The sequence below is a fragment of the Myotis davidii genome, unplaced genomic scaffold (assembly GCF_000327345.1).
Source record: "Myotis davidii unplaced genomic scaffold, ASM32734v1 scaffold46, whole genome shotgun sequence".
Lineage (NCBI taxonomy): Eukaryota > Metazoa > Chordata > Mammalia > Chiroptera > Vespertilionidae > Myotis > Myotis davidii.
In genome coordinates this window covers 71452-86214 of record NW_006383006.1, presented here as the reverse complement: position 1 = coordinate 86214, position 14763 = coordinate 71452, and positions in this window count along the sequence as shown.

The window sequence follows — 14763 nt, the reverse complement described above, 5'->3', positions numbered from 1 at the left end:
TGTACTCTGTTAGTTCTTGCTTATCACATGTTTGCAAAGATGGCAGCTACTTCATGTAAACACAACCAATAACTTTTAAGCAGAAATGTGTTGTTATTCCTCACTGTCAGCGTGGCATCCACCTAGTACTCAGTGATTCTCAGTCTTGGCTTCACATTACACTTACTGAGGGATATTTAGACACTGAGCACTAGGCCACACTTGGAGTAATACAGTCAGAATCTCTGGAGGTGGAATCAATGTTCTTGGGCTCCTCAGATGATTCCAATGAGCAGCCAAGTGTGAGAACCACTGAGAAAAGCCTCAATGGTCAGCAGCTCCAATGTCAACATATTTTCTTGTGTAAATTTCTAACACCTGGGCCAATGTAGTTCAATCTCAGGAAGATAATGTGTTAAAAACAACAATGACCAAAACAAAACAAAAACAACAACAACAAAAACAAACACAGAGATGAGTAGCCAGAAGTAGTTAAAAAGAAATTTCAATGTTCATGCATATATCTGAAGGTCATTAAGGATGATTTAAAATTATAATTTCTTTTTTTTAATATATTTTATTGATTTTTTTACAGAGAGGAAGGGAGAGAGATAGAGAGTTAGAAACATTGATGAGAGAGAAACATCGATCAGCTGCCTCCTGCACACCTCCTACTGGGGATGTCCCTGCAACCAAGGTACATGCCCTTGACCGGAATCGAACCTGGGACCTTTCAGTCCGCAGGCCGACGCTCTATCCACTGAGCCAACCCAGTTTTGGCTAAAATTATAATTTCCAAAAAAAAGGTTACACCGTACCTTTCCTCTTGTATATATTCCCTCACACTCCAAAACTTTTTCAGCTGCATTTTAAATCACTCAACAAAACCCCCTCTTCTACACTCAATCTTTATGATTTTTCTTTTTTCTTTCTGTGCCTTTTATCTTCATTATTGACCATTTCCTTCTGCTTAGTACTTCACCAGGTTGGTTGACAAAACCAGCAAAAAGAAATCCTTCCTTCTTTTTTTGGGAGGGGGAGGTAAAAATAATGGAAGAAATTATGCTGAAAATTCTAGGGTTAGTTTGTTGGATTGGAGTGAGAGAGAATTGTAATACTCCCATTTGCCTGTGCCAGTATTTCCTCACACACTTTTGTCAATCTTTAATCCTTTTCCCTCAACAGTTAAGATGTATAATTCTGTTTCTTAAGAGAATCCCTATATTTAAAGTCCTAGCCCTAATCTTTACCTTTTGTGAGATAAAAAAAAAAAAAAAGTGTATACTGGGCAATGAGTAATTATAGGTACTTCTTCTGCGTTGGCTGAAGCAAAAAAATAGGCCAATTTACAAAAGTTTTGCAGATATACTATGGAGTTTCTACATGCCCTTCATCTACTTTCTTCCACTGATGTACCCAACTGAGATTAGAACATTGCTACCAACTATACTTTTGACTTTTTTTTAGGTTTCACCAGTTTTCCATTGAGAAAGTGTCCGCCATATGGCAGACATCACCCACATAAAAACTATAATGACAGTGACAATTTTTACCACCACTTGTTCTAGGACATGGTTAGCCACAGCAAATCCTTCACCCCTAATACTATATTAATATTCCGTTATCTTTTGAAATGTTCCCAAACTGCTTGCTTGCCCTCTTGTAGCCAAGGCTACAAGAATTGACCAATGTACCTGAAGACTAATTAGAAAGTCTCCTCATTTCAAAAAACCCCTCCATAGTAGATTACTTGCCAGTTCATGAGTGTCTTAATTTTCCTCTTTTTATTCTATAAAACTCATTATTCTTTCTAAAACTTTTGAATCACTGATGCAATGAAAATGTTGGCAGATGTGTTTTCTTGCCATGAATTTATGAAGAAACTAGAGGCCCGATGCAAGAAATGGTGCAAGAGTAGGCCTTCCTTCCTCTGGCTGCCAGCACCGGCTTCCCTCTGGCACCCGGGACCTGGGCTTCCATCCAGTCCTGGCTTCGTCCAGAAGACTGTCCAAGGACATCTAGAAGGATGTCCAGTCTAATTAGCATATTGTGCTTTTATTATTATAGATAGCATTTGATAATTTCGTCTCAAACTTAGTTTTGTCTTGGGAACCATTGGGTATTTTTGTTTTTATGCTGCTTGGAGTTTGCTGTGTTGCTGGTGTCTGCGGATTGACATTTTTATCAGTTATGAACATTTTTTGTATTATTTTTACACAATTTCCTCACATTGTTTTCTTGTCTCTTTCCTGGATATTAATTAAACATTAATTATATTATTAATTGTTTTTTGGCAGGTCTTGGATGGTTTTTATATTTTTTAATTTTTTTATCATGCGTTTCAGTTTGTATACCGGTCTGTTTCTTAGTACTTTTAATAAATTTCTTATTTCAGATTTTGAATTTTTTAGCTCTAGAATTTGTTTCATTTTAAAGTTTCAATTTTTCTTTCTAAACTCACTTATTACATCTGTACACTATTTTATGCTATATGTTAAACTTACATGTGAGTGAGTTAAAGCCCTGCTATGTCTAATATTTGAAGCATTTATGGGATTGTTTTTATTGCCTTTCATTTTTTTAATTAAGGGTCACAGTTTTCTTATTTTAATATATTTTAAATTTTAATTGTATATTAGACAGTATGACAAATCCATTGTAGAGCTTCCCCTTGAGTATCTAATCTTGCACTAAAGCATACTGACTTCTGTTCTGGAAGGTTGCTATATTAATAGGGGACCTTCATGATGTTTTTGAAGCTTGGTTTCAGGATTATTTTTGTTTTGTGCTTTGTTCTTCACCATAGCCCTTACTCTACAGTGTGGTCTTTCCCCTAATGCATGATCTTTCTGAATGCCAGGGTTGTTCAGAAAAGTATTTCTTCTCTAGCAGCGTTTAAACTCTGATATTTCTCTAGCAGTGTGTGCATCCTCTCAGATGTCTTCAATTTTAAGCCCTCTAGAAGTTGCAATTTGCTAGAATGCAAAGAGTCTTGCCCTGCAATTTCATAGCTTAGTGTTTGAACAGGGATCTAAGGGAAACCTCAGTGCTGATTTTAGGAGCTCTTTGCTTTCTAATAATTTTGTTTTGCAAATTTTAATTGCTTTTCCAGGCCTTAATTCCAGTTTCTTTCCTTGCTTTCATCTGTTTCTTTGGCTAAATTCAATCAATGATCTTTCCTTGGATTCCACCACTCTGCTCCATGGTTTAGAAATCACCTTTAGGCAAAAAGCAAGATGGAATGCTGAAAAAATAACTTTAGCTTTCTCTTTTCCTCTGTATATCAGCCCTGATTTTTCTGCTATGCCATATCTGAAACAAAGTACCATCATAAATTTGTTCAGTTTCATACCTCTGTAAGCTATGAGGAAAAATCCAATACCAACAAGTAGCTGAAATCAGAATTTTTTTTAAACATTTTAATGCCACATTATTTTGCATATATATGTTACGAGAAGCCTGGTGCACGAAATTGTGCATGGGTTGGGTCCCAAGGCCTGGCCGGCAGTAGGGGCTGACCGGGGTCTTCTTTTCCCCAGCTGCTGGCTGCTGGCCAGGGCCTTCCTTCATCCTGCACCTGCCCCTGGTGGTCAGCACACATCATAGAGAGTGGTCAAACGTTCGGTTGGTCAAACTCCTGATGGCACAATTTGCATATTAGCCTTTTACTATATGGGGTGGTATTATAATTGTTTTGTGATACTTTTAACCTAATATCCATAGAAAAGGCCTTTATTTGTCTCATGTAGTAGTGTTCTCTCAGATTCTACTTTATCTGAAATTAACATTGCAAATATGTGTTGATAGTTCTCTGTATGCATAGGTTTATTTAAATATCTATTCAGCTTTTTAACAATTTCTTGAAATAAATGCCATTGTTTAATTATTCAATATTTTCTTGCATGAAGAACCACAATTTTTATGTTTGTTCTCTCTTAGTATTTTATCTATTATCTTCTCTCATTATTTCTTCAATGTTGGAATTTTTTAATGATCCAACATTTCATTGATGTGATTTGCATAGGTGTCATTTCCTTTTCTAATTCACTCCAAAGTGAATTCTAATTTTGTTTGGTAATTTGTCTATTACTATAGCATTGTATTCTTAACAACTTTCTTTTTCTGTTCCTTTTCCTTCATTTTAGACTTTCCTTTTATAAACGTCTGCCCTATTTATCGGAAGCCACATCTTCTTGAGCTCCACTGAAGATGCAAATGATAAAAAAGCTTATTCTCATCATTTCTAATCTAAATATTATTCCTAATGTATGTTTTCTCTGTGAGTTTTTAAAATGTTTCCTTTTACCGAAGTTAAACTAATTTTCACATATCCCATTGCATTTTTTATTCTCACTTTTCTACTTCTGTATTAGACTCCTAGTGCGGCAGCAGCAGCAAAATGATGGCAGCACAATTGGCAAAAGGGCCTACAAATCTGAGAGAGGATATTGTTCTCTATGACCCTAGGAACTGTGGTCCTGAGAGCAAAAAGAGAACTCACATTGGTTTATTTCTCTATATGTATTATTGTTTTTGGTCTTAGAGGTAGACAGAGCAGCAAAAATTATGGGAACAAGTGAGAAAACTTACGGACAATAAGACCAAGAAGGGGGACCCTGAGAGCTGGAAAGTGTTAGGGAAATCACAGAGGAAAAAAAGATCTCAGGAAACAGACACTAAGATGCTGTATATAACATCTGGGACCATTCTAAGCATGTATGGATGTTTCACATGCATGTTTCTGACTTAAACAGCACATCAAAGGCTTTGCGAATGGCACTCACATGCACATGACCACCCAGATCCCAGACTAACTACTGAGTGATGCACATGCGGTACAGATGGAAATAATATGGCAAACACTTAGATACCTGAATTCCCAGAACATGGGTGAGAGAACTTGTGGGTTAAACCCAACTTACTTGATTTCCAGCTAAAATCAGACATTATCCTTTGAATTTAAGTGACATCAAGAATGTTATGACATAATATTCAAATGTTCAGAATTCAATCCAAATTTACATGACAAAGAACTGGGAAAATCTTACTCACTCTGAAAAGAAAAGTCAACCAATAAAGGTACACCTTGACATGACCTAGGTATTGTAATTATCAGACAAAGACTCTTACAGCAGCTACGATAATTATGCTCAAGATTAAGGATGCATATTCTTGAAATGAATAGAAAGAGGAAAAGTCTCAGTAAGGGAATGAATCAGATTACCAAATATAAATAATTTTAACTGAAACAAATTAACAAGTAAAATTTACTGGATGGGCTCAATAATAAAATGAAGAGGACAGAGAAAAGGGTCAGTGAAATTGAACATGTATATAGTTTAATACAAATTATCCAGGCTGAACAACTATGAGGCAAAGATTGTAGACAATGTAAATAGAAACTCAGGAGTTCATGAAATAGTAATTAAATGTCTAACATTTATGTTATTAGAGTCCCAAAAGGTAAGGAGAAAGACTGTGGTACCAAATAAATACAGAAGGAAATAATAGCTAAAATCTTCTTAAATTTTGGTAAAATATGTCAAAATCATTTTCCAAATTAAAGAAACCCAATAAACTCCAGATAAAAAGAAACTATGTCTAGATACATCATAATCAAAATATTCAAAACTAAAGATACATAAAAAAAATCTTGAGAATCCAAATACAAATGCCTCATTATACATAATAAAATGATTTAAAGTACAGGTTTCATATTGGAGAGAATATAAACTATTGAAAACGTGGATGTAGGAAATAAAACAGAAATTGTAATATCTGGATAAGCAAAATTAATTATTTTCTTTTGTTAAAACATATATATATAGTTAGAAGGAAAATATTATATTGTCTTTTGAGGATATACACACACACACAAACACACAGCTACACTATAATGGGGGGGGGGTAAAGATTATTACCACTTATATGGTGATAAGATTTACACACTGCATTTGATAAGATTTCCACATTGCAATTGAAGTGATAAAATACTAATTCTAAGTAGACTATGTTTAGTTTCTAGAGCAACCAGTAAAAAGGTAACAAAAATATATAGTCAATATCACCATGGGTAAAATGGAATACTAAAAATTATTTATTTTATATAAAGGAAGATAGGAAAGGGGGGCAGTGGAACAAAAATGAAAGGAAACAAACAGAAATAAATAGTGTAATTGTATCCTAAATAAATTGTATCTTAAATAAGAACATGTCAAAAATTTCATTAAATATTCGTGGCCTAATCATGTCAAAAGATGGAAATTATGTGAATGGATGGGCTTGAAGAAATATAACACAAGATCCAATTATATGCTGTCCACAAGAAATCTATTTTTAAAACAATCATAAAGGTAGGTTAAAAGTAAAAGAATGGCTAAAACCGGTTTGGCTCAGTGGATAGAGCGTCGGCCTGCAGAGTGAAGGGTCCCGGGTTTGATTTCGGTCAAGGGCATGTACCTGGGTTGCAGGCACATCCCCAGTGGGAGATGTGGAGGAGGCAGCTGATCGATGTATCTCTCTCATCGATGTTTCTAACTCTCTATCTCCCTTCCTCTCTGTAAAAAATCAATAAAATATATTTTTTTAAAAAAAGTAAAAGAATGGTAAAAGATACACCATCCAAATAGATACACCATCTACTGAGCCATTTATTTTCATGCAATACCTTTCTTTATCCCTAGTAATTTTCCTTACTCTGAATAAATTCCTTCTGTCTTAAAGACGTCCTTAAACATATTTTATGGGTTTTTATGGCAGTAAATTCTTTAAACAATGTTGTAAAAGTTAACTTTTTTTTTCAATTTTGAAAGATATTTTTGTTAGGTATAGTATGGTCAGTTGATAGTTTTTCTTTGTTCTTCAGCATTTTGAACAAGTCATCTGATTTGTGCAGTTTGAGATAAGAAATGTGCTATATTCTTATCTCTGTTTCTCTGTAAGTAACCTGTTCTTTTTCTTTCAAGATTTTTGTCTTTGGTTTTCAGTAATTAGATTATCATATGACTAGGTATTTTATTTGTGTGTATTCATCCTGTTTAGTCTCCCCTTTTACATCCACATTTACAAAATACCTTTATAGTTACATCTAGATTAGTGTTTGATTGAAAAACCGGTTGCCAAAACTGGTCTGGCTCAGTGGATAGAGCGTCAGCCTGCGGACTGAAAGTTCCCAGGTTTGATTCCGGCCAAGGGCATGTACCTGGGTTGCGGGCACATCCCCAGTAGGAGATGTGCAGGAGGCAGCTGATCGATGTTTCTCTCTCATCGATGTTTCTAGCTCTCTCTCTCTCTCCCTTCCTCTCTGTAAAAATAGTCAATAAAATATATTAAAAAAAAACTGGTTATTATAATCTAGCCTAGTTAACACATAGAACTATCACAGAAGGATACTTTGCTTTATCCATCTTTCAACTGGAATATTTAGTATGTTAAACTTAGTTATTTTAAATTTCCTGCCTTAAAGTTCCAAAATCTACATCTTATCTAAGTTTAGTTCTACTGTTTCCTATTTGACAACATGTTATTTTTAACTTTTGTATACCTAATGATTTATTTTGGTATTTGGATATCTTGTGTAGAGCCCTAGAGAATAAAATAGAGTTAATAGTTTTGTTTTTCATTATTGCAATGGAAATGGGCTTATTCTCTTTCTGATAAGGTATTAGTGTGGGGACTGAGTTAAATTAGTCAGGAGTTAATATGTAATTAGGATTTTGTTGTTACCATGGTTTCCTTCAGTGTAGCATGGGGTTCAAATTCCACTGGCATTACCTCATTTTTAGGGCAGGAGTTGGTTTTCCAATGGCTTTATTTCAGTTTCCGCTCATCCTCATCTTTAGGTCTCTCCTTTGCACTGTGCTTCATCCAGAAAGTCTCTCTACATACTCTTGGCCTATGTCTAGCAAAAAAAAAAAAAAAATGCTGTCTTGTTAATCTGGTGGTGGGGTTCAGAGATGGGCTATACATTTTTATTCTGATTAATCTAAGAAACAGGAGAGCACTAGTTCCCTGGTTCTTAGGGGTGAGTCATTCTCAGAGGTTCTGTCTACCTATAGCTATATTTTACCTCTATTGGTTTGGGACCAGCAAGCATTCCTACCCTTCCCACAGAGTAGGGGTCTTATTCTGTTCCTTCTTATCAGTCACTATGTTTTAAATTCGTTCCCTAAGTGTTGCAATTTGTTTTCGCCCTTCCTTAAGTATTAAAACTCTTTTTCTATAGGAGAGGTAGGTAGAGGAAAAGAATTTGAGTGTGGTTTTGCGCTTTCTCTGTACTGGTTGATCTTCCTGTCTAAGGCTTGCACCATGAAGAAGGCTGTCTTAAGACCACTGACATTTTTATATGAGCACCCAGTGAGGAGAATGGCTTGTAAGTAGGTCTGAAAATACTGAATTCCCATCAAGTATGTGTACCCCAAATGTTCTATATTATTTAACTAGTACATACTTAGCCTTTACCAATTTTTTAGGAAAATTTAGCTGGATTCTATTGATGGGCCTGGAAGCATCTGTCCCAGGGAAACAAGTCCTCTGTCCTGTCTCTCCTTGACACTCCGTGTAGTTCTTTAGATTTAAGGTTAGTTCATGGCTCTCAGTTCTCTGACAAAACCAAGAAATCTTTTGGGCCCTAACAGGTTTGGCTCAGTGGATATAGCATCGTCCTGTGGACTGAAGGGTCCCAGGTTCGATTCTGGTCAAGGGCATGTACCTTGGTTGCAGGCACATCCCCAGTAGGGAGTATGTAGGAGGAAGCTGATTGATGTTTCTCTCTCATTAATGTTTCTAACTCTCTATCCCTCTCCCTTCTTCTCTGTAAAAAATCAATAAAATATATTTAAAAAAGAAAAAGAAAAAAAGAAATCTTTTGGCACTGGAGGGAAGTTCAAACTATTAAGCCCCTTGTCAAACTGCCTAGGACCCCTCACCCTGGCCCCACCCCATAACCGCAAGTAAAACCTCTCGCCAGTCTCCTTTCCTTGCTCTCTCAAGCCATGTTTTCATCTTCTTGGGAGGCCTACCTTTTTCTTCTAGAAAAGCCTCAGTTAGAAATATACATATAAAGAAACGGAAGTAACTTTTTACCAGTTGACTCTTGTTCTTATAAATTTCTGATCTGGTGGCTCAGAGATGACTAAGGTGAACCATGCCATCCTTGTTTGTAACTGTTTGTGAGGATCTAAGACCATATATTAATACTAGAGGTCCAGCACACGAAATCATGCGAGGGTAGAGTCTAGCCTGTGATCGGGGCCATCTTCCACCTGCTCATCAGTCCCCAGTCCCACCCTGCCTCCACCCACCCCAGTCCCCCATGGTTCCCCATTGGCCATCCAGTGATGGGAGTCTGCTGGCTGAGGGGAGGGACTGAGAGATGGTCAATGCACCTCATAGTGACTTGCCAATCAGTCATTCCGGTCATTATGCTCTTACAGTTGCTGGCCTTTTATTATACAGGATACTTGATGTATCAGCCCTAGTCTCAGGAGGAAATAGATGAAACACTGAAGAAAATATGAGGAGAGTTTAACAGAGGATGTGTTTGCAAATTTATAGTCAATAGGCAATGAAAAGGAAAAGAGTTCCATACTAGGGCTGGCAAACTAGTAACAGGAGAGGTCAATATTATTCTTAGACCAGAAGGGTAAAGAGAAGGAGGGAAACCATAATGTGAGGGGAGAGAAGACTGGGTGGAGGGGTTATGAAGCTGAAATTTTTGGTGGAGACACACAGCCAGCATAAGGTAACCATGTAAAGAGGGAGCCAAGAGAATGATTATACTATCACTTTTTTCCCTATTATCTCCTACATGTGACCCTCCTCTTATTATCAACAAAACCCATCTGAAAGCCAGAGGAGAAAGAACTAATGAAGCCATCTTATAGGTCAGTTCTGAGCTGGGTAATGAAGAATAGAAAAGAGGTCAGAAGGTGTAAAGGAAAGATGCCCAGAACACTGGATTTTCTCCATGTGTAAAGTAATATTATAAATCTACTTGCAAAATTATTGTTGTTCTTCCTTTTATTTTTATTTTATTTATTTTTTCAATCCTCGCCCATGGATATATTTTTACTTATTTTATAGAGAGGGGAAGGGAGAGACAGAAAGAGGGAGTAAGATAGATAAATAGAGAGAAAGAGAGAGAGAGAGAGAGAGAGAGAGAGAGAGAGAGAGGAATGTTGATGTATAAGATAAACAGTGATTAGTTGCCTCCAAAATGCACCCTGACCAAGGATCAAACCCACAACTTAGGCACGTGTCCTGATTGGGAGTCAAACTGGCAACCTTTTGGTGCATGGGATGATGTTTCAACTCAACTGAGCCACACCGGCCAGGGTTGTCATTCTTCCTTTTAGTAGAAAGACATATCCTTTGGTTTTACTATATTTAGAGAAGTAATAATACTTTTCATGTCCCTAACAGCTTCTGTAAAATTTCTTTTACTAATTAATTTCAAACATTTTTCATGTGTATCAAGTCTCTAGTCTCTTTTAGCTGCTGCTGCTGCTGTTGTGTGGGTGCGCTTAAGGATTATCATCCCCTCAATACATGGTGCAAATGACAATATCTCTGAGGTTCTCCCATATCATCTTAAGATACGGTTTTATTTTTCCTTTAATTTTTAACTTTGAGTATCTACGTCCATACTACACTAAAAGAGATATAATGCTTTTCGATTCATCCCATCACTAGACTAAGAGCAATTTCATTGTTTCTGCAATGATTTTATAACATTAAAATATTGCTAAGGGCATACACTTGAAGCAATCCTGAGCACAGTTTTTAATTTTCCCTTCGCTAGTTAACATTAGTAGATTATTTTATATTAAAATCTAAAACACAGGCTAGGCTAGAAATCTGTATGCATAGGCTATAAAGAGAACATGATTGATTGTGTTAATTAGTTTCCTTTAGAAGAAAGGATTTACATTCACTAAGTACCTTCACAAATATTTTCAGTGATAAGGCAGCCTTAGCTTTACTTATGTTTCTAATCTTTAGACATCCACTCAGGTTCTCTTCAATGGTAAAATCAGTGTCCTACATTCTGATATTCTCTGATGTAGAATGGTGTGTCCTGGCAAATGAAGGTTCTGCTCAATTACTGGTATATACGAAAAGCAACCTTCTTTTTTCCTACCTCTTCCATGGTGATGCTACAGTGCAATACACATGTTAAACAACAGGGAGTGAGAAGATTCCTAGTGTAAATATAAGTAGTAATAATAATGAAATATGAGTAGTGGTATAATTAAAGTAATTTTACATCAGTGTAAAATGCTGCTTAAAAAAAGCAAAACAGCTTTTTGCAAAGAATACTTATGTTTGACAAAACCTGTATTTCCTTTCCAAAAATCTGGTTTTTATTGCAGCTGTTTAGGTAGTCACTCAGCTGGTCAATAAAAGACATGTAGTAGAAAGAATAAAGACTGAAAATTCAGATTTTAGGAAAATAAGTACCTAATTTCATGGACTTAACAATCTAAAAGCAAATAAAGGCATGGATGAGTACTTGGGAAACAGGAGCCTGGGAGTTAACGGAGTAATTTAAAAAATACAATAGTGCTGAAAACCCATTCGAGTTGTTTTTTTTTTTGTTTTGTTTTGTTTTTTTAGTAATGTCACTACTTTCCTATTGTATACTCATTTATCCATTAAAAGGTAAATTATTTATTAAAGTGATCTTTAGCAACTAAATATAAAAATTCTGATAATAGCAAAAAAATCTATATTTCATTAGCCTTTCATTAGGATGGCTGAAAAAAAATGGTTCTGAAAACCTTTACACAATTTAAAAATTATTAGAAACTAATGTTGGTCCAATTTGTATAAAGGTGGAATGCAGTCCAGGTCGCCTCAGCACTGGGTTAGTGTAAGTGGGTGTGATAATAGTATCTTCAAAAAAGCATGTTACCGTAATTGCATGCTCCTTGAGGTTAGACCAAGACAAGGGTGAGGCTGAGAGAATGTCTCACGGAATGGAATTCTTAGTCAGGGAGTCCAGTAATCACCCCAAGACGCCAAGTCTGTGAGATGCAGGCAGGCTTTCTAGAGGTTTTGGCAAATGTGACTTGATTGCATTGTCACAACCTACAACTCATGCCTCTTACAATATATTACCTCTAATGGTAACAGTGTAACAATATATTTGTCAATGCAGCATGTTATAAGAAAGCCCTTCAATAATAGAATTGTGTATCTCTTTTAATTTTTGTGAAGTTTCTACATAACTAAGGCAAAAATATTTTCTGGCCAATTTATTAGATTTTCTACTTGATTTTTCTTTTCTTCTTTTTTTTGTTTGTTTTTATATCATCAATCCTCCCATACCACTACTCTTTGGCAACCATCACCTTGTTCTCTATGGGTCTGTTTCTGTTGCATATTATATATTTATTTTTTTAGATTCCACATATAAGTGAAATCATTTACTTAACATAATACCATCTAGGCCCTTCCATGTTGATGTAAATAACAAGATTTCATTATTTTTTTTTTACTGCTGAGTAATATTCTATAATATAGATTACATATATATATAATATGTATTGATATTTCTTCTTTATTCATTCATCTATCAATGGACACGGGGGTTGCTTCCATGTCGTGGCTACTGTAAATTAATGCTGCAATGAACATAGGGATGCATATATCTCTTTTTTATTATTGATTTTTTACAGAGAGGAAGGGAGAGGGAGAGAGAGCCAGAAACATCGATGAGAGAGAAACATCGACCAGCTGCCTCCTGCACACCTCCCACTGGGGATGTGCCCGCAACCGAGGCACATGCCCTTGACAGGAATCGAACCCGGGACCCTTCAGTCTGCAGGCTGACGCTCTAAACACTGAGCCAAACCGGTTTTGGCAGGATGCATATATCTTTTCAAATTAGTATTTTCGCTAACTTTGTATAAATACCCAGAAGTGGAATTGTTGGGTCCTATAGCAGCTCTGTGTTTAACTTTTTGAGGAATCTCCCTCCTGTTTTCCAAAGTGGGGGCATAAGTTTACAATTCCACCAACAGTGTAAGAGGGTGCCCTTTTCTCCAGATCCTTACCAGCACTTGTTATTTATTGATTTTTTGATGATAGCCATCTGACATGTATGAGGTGATAACTCATTAGGTTTTGATCTGCATTTCCCTGATGATTATTGATGTTGCGCAGTTTTTCATGTCTCTTGGCCATCTGTATGTCCTTTTTGGAGGACTGTCAATACAGGAACTCTGCCCATTTTTAAATGGATTGCTTGTTTTTGGCATTAAGTTATATGAATTGCATATATATTTGTATATTAACCCCTTATTAGATATATCATTGGTGAGTATCTTCTAATATTCAGTTGGTTGTCTTTTGATTTTGTTGATGTACTTTCCTTTTTACTATGATGTAGTCCTATTTGCTTATTTTTGCTTTCATTGCCTTTTACTGAGAAGACATATCCAAAAAGAATACCGCTAAGACTGATGTCAAAGAGTTTACTGCCTATCTTTTCTTCTAGGAGTTTTATAATTTCAAGTTTTACGTTTATGTTTTTAACCCATTGTTTGATGTTGAACCATTCTTGCATTTCTAGGATAAATCCCACTTAGTCATGCATTGTTGAATCTGGTTTGCTAATATTTTGTTCAGCAATTCTGTGTCATTCATCAAGGACATTGGCCTATAATTTTCCACGAGAGCTCCCAAAAGAAATGCAATTCAGCTTAAGCCTTGATTTTAGCTTAGTGAAACGTACTTCTGATTTCTGATGTCTAGTAATGAAAGATGATAAATTTGTATTATTTCAAGCCAGCAAATTTTGGTAATTTGTTATAGCAATGACAGGGCATTAAGAGATTTTGGTATCTGGAAGTGTAGTGCCACCATAACAAATACCTAACAATGTAGAAGTGACTTTGTACTGAACAAAGGGCAGAGGCTGGAAGAATATCAGAGCAGGATAGGAAAACCTTATATTGCCTTAAGCAAATTGGTGGTAGGCATAAGGATATTAACAATTCCACTAGTATGGACTCAGAAGGAAGACTTATATAGCAGGTATCTGAATGAATCTTCCTGCATACAGAAAAATAGACAGACTTGGGAACATAAAGAAATGGAGAAGGTATGCCCCAAACAGACTGAGCAGCTACTTATGAATATTGGTTGATGTTTTCCCAAAAGGAACACAGATGACATTATACTTTGTTCAGATGTTGGAAGATAAATTGGCAATATCCTTATCACTAATTTAAAAAATTAAAAAGTTCTAGAACTTTAAATTAAAAAATTAAAAAGCAACAAAATACATGCAGGGTGTGGCAAAGTAGGTTTACAGTTGTGAGTATTCAAAATATAGTTTATAATTATATTATTATTTATTGATTTCTGTATTATTTCCATGCAAGTAACTGTAAACCTATTTTGCCACACCCTGTATGTTGTTCTGATTTTTCAAGAAGGTTGACATTGCTTTACATGAAGTTTTAGAAGAAAGATATTATTGTAAAGTACATATATAGGTTTGCCTTTTATTTGAAATATACTCAAGGATCTAGTGCTGTTGCTTTATCATTTGGTGAACATCAATTGTTAAAGTGCTAGATTGAGATAACCGGTAATTTTATTTTTATTTTTTTTAAATATATTTTATTGATTTTTTACAGAGAGGAAGGGAGAGAGATAGAGAGCTAGAAACGTCGATGAGAGAGAAACATCGATCAGCCGCCTCCTGCACATCTCCCACTGGGGATGTGCCCACAACCTAGGTACATGCCCTTGACCGGAATCGAACCTGGGACT